This window comes from Cyprinodon variegatus, unplaced genomic scaffold, assembly GCF_000732505.1.
Source record: "Cyprinodon variegatus isolate N-32 unplaced genomic scaffold, C_variegatus-1.0 Scaffold1055, whole genome shotgun sequence".
NCBI lineage: Eukaryota > Metazoa > Chordata > Actinopteri > Cyprinodontiformes > Cyprinodontidae > Cyprinodon > Cyprinodon variegatus.
The window spans coordinates 50,036-53,566 of NW_015151508.1; positions in this window are offsets into that span (position 1 = coordinate 50,036).

The window sequence follows — 3,531 nt, forward strand, 5'->3', positions numbered from 1 at the left end:
TGTGGAGAATTGTGTCGGACTGGCGAGTGGGAAAGAACAGGAGTTGGAAGACGCGCCAGCAGCACTTTATAGGTCTGCTGTATGGGACCACTTTGAATTTAGAGTGACCTACGATGACGGCGGAAAGAAAGTTGTGGATAAAAGTGCAACACGTGTTATACTATACAAGACATAATAGATTTTCCTAACAATCAACATATACTGAAACCGAACCGAAAACCGTGACCACGAAACCATGAACCGAACCGTGGATTTTGCCGTTCCCCTCCTTGTAAGAGCTGATGTTGATACTCAAAAAGAAGTGAAAAAATAGAGTAAATAAAAAACCCATGTAATCTTCCTTCTATAGTTACAATTTAATTATTTTTTTTCTGGTGGGAGAAGGTTGTATAAAAAAGAAAAAAGAAAAACAGCTTAATTTGCAATAAGAAGGTTAAACATATAGAAAAAAGGGATGATACATAACCATACAGTCTTCATTTTCATTGTCCAAAGGGGCACAGTATAAATGTGGAATAAGGACCAGAATGTTTGTATTTATATTATGAGGATTTAAATATGTATGAAAAGTGACAGGATTTTGCTAACTTATTTATTTACTATTGCACTAGTACTTAAAACTAAACTGGACTACTCTACCAAAGCTTCTTCCACAATTTGATTCGTAGATATTTTATCTTCATAATTTACTGTTTTACTATAGGTTTTTCCTATATTGAACAGATTACAGATTTGACAAGGGCTGCAACTAATGATTATATTGCAAATCAATTATTATTTTGCTTTATCAATTAATAATTGGACAGCCAAAGGTTCCTTAAAAAAGACTTTTTGTGAAATAAAACCAGGTGAAACAAAAATTTTCCACTTGAAGAGATCTGGATAGAGCATATTGACAGACTTTTTTATTTATTTTAAATGCAAAATGTTTATATATGTTTTTAAAACCTTTTGGTATAATTGCTGCTCAAGTTAGGTTGCTCTGTCAGCTAAAGACATGTTTTACAGTCTTTGTACTTCAGCTAACGATTAATCTATCACTAAATTAGTAGACGATTATTTCAATAATTTATTAATCTGATCAAATGTTTCAGTGCTAGTTTTGATACACAACATCAAAATAATGCCTCCATGTTTTTAGTATCATAAACTTTCTAATTAGTTTTACTTCAAAGAGAAGCGCAGAAGTACATTTTCTACTAAACATTTGTGGTCATTAAGCATCGATCATCTAGTATAAGTGATCCACATCATGATGGGTTTAAAAAACTCATGTAGATGGAGTATATGGAGACAATTCATCCTAAACCTCCAGCAAACAGACACAGAAGGTTTTTTTTTTCCATTCTTACAGGTGAGCGCATAACTAGAACAAAGTTCAGCAAAGGTATGAAGTACTTTAAAAGGGAAAGCAATTAGGATTTAAAACAGATACTAAATATTAACAACAAAAATAATAACACTGCAGGATGTGTTCATTTTAGATTAAAATATATTTTTTATTGATTTTAAAACAAGTAATTTCAGATCCTATAAGTGGTCCTTGTTTGTCCAGAAAGCAGAAAAAGAAAAGAGAGCAGCACTTACTGGAAGCTTGGCCCTGAAGACCTGGGGGCTCCTCAGATGCTGTGGCCATTCAGGCAGTAAACCAGTCTGGGCTCTGATAGAAATCGCCTGTGGATCTGGGCTGAGAGACAGAAGCTCATCGATAACACTTCAGTTTAGATTCAATCTAAAACAGCCACGTTGGCTAACTCAATTAAAGTAAAACCAGAACTTTAATTGGGAACAAAATAATCTTTCCTGTAACTAAACTAGCACCTACTTTCAGCTAGATTGCGTGTAAAATTATAGGAAGTAGGGTGTTAACTGCAAAAGCAGAACATGTCGAAGGGAGTTATTGTGACTGCTAACTGGATCGTTGGGTGGCTACGTTTAAACAGACGAGGCTAACCGCTAACACCACTTTAACCAAAAGCACTAAAAACAGAGCAAACCCAAAAAAACAAAAGACTTGATGGTCAACTTACCCGAGAATCCAATAGAGGGGTTTAAGGATTTTTTTTTTCTTCAGAAAAACAAAAAACTCGTCTTAAAAAGTTAGGATTCCCACTAAACAAGTAAACAAGGAAGCAATGCGGATGCGGCAGTTTCTGTGGGTGGCTCAAACCGTGCGCACACCGCGCTTCCGGTTACTCCAAGTGCTTTCACAATAAAATATCTATACCTTAAATAATAATAAAAAAAGATATTAAAATAAATAAATAGATAAATATAATATAGTCGTTAAATAATTTTCCTTATTGGCAGTGAAAGAAAAATAATTTTTTTTTTTAGATGACATACTGTCCATTGATTTATTGTTATCGCTCCAAAAAAAAAAAAAAGGAAACATGTAATGTAGGATTTCACAACATTTATTTTATATATAGTAAAGAAAAGTCTGCTCATCCAGCAGTACCCTTTAGTCAATTACTTTAGAGCAGGGTCTTCAACATTTTCCAGGCTAAGGACCCACAAACTGATGGCGAGATGGAGCAGGAACCCCCTAATTATATATATATATATAGTATGAAATTGTGTTATATCAAACTGGCCCTATAGTCACTCTATTACAGATGGAGTAGTGTAACCAAAGTAATTTCTCCCTGGGATTATTAAAGTATTTCTGATTCTGATTCCTCATTGATGGGACAGTTGTTGTGAATGAAATTATGCCCAGCTTGAAAGAGCTCCTGTGTGTCGCTGAATGTGTGCATTGATGACTGAAAGTCACCTTCTGCCTCCATTTATCTGTTCACACTTCAGTGTGTTGAATTCATGTTAATATGTATTTGAAGATATTTCAATTAGTGGAAAACATTTCAGGGGGGAATATACAAAAAAAAGAAGCAATTAACCAAAACTTTAACTTTCGCGACCCCCATGCAGTACCTCCGTGGACCCCCCTAGGGGTCGCAAACCCCCTTTTGAAGACCTCTGCTTTAGAGGAACAAGATTTAAGCTGATCAGCTGACAGTTTGTCAGATAAGCAATTTTCAACATATTTCAATGCTGAATCATTCAAATTTCAAAGAAGTTTCAATGAGCTTTACTTTATATGTTGAGCTAGACCATATGGTAAAGCCGCACTAAATAGGTATGTTGATTTTATCTTCAGACTTTTGTAGGTCAGCTCAATATTGTACAAATCAGCTCGATACTCTGTATGTTTTCAAAAAATAATGATGTTTCAGATATCTTTTTATTAAAACATATAAATGGAAAAAAGAACTGTAAGAAGTGTTTAATAACAAGGAGAAAGTAAACCACTAAAACATGGAATACTTTCATTAAGGTAACTCAATAGTACAGTCTTACAGGCCAAGTTGTGCTTTTATATTGAAAGTATGTCTCAAAAAATAGGATGTACCATTGGTTCCTACTATTTAGAGAAGTAGGTCCTCCATAAAGAAACATAAATGAAAAAGCATCAAGATTTTGTCATATTTATTTATTAACATTCATAGCATATTTCTATAAAGACTTAAT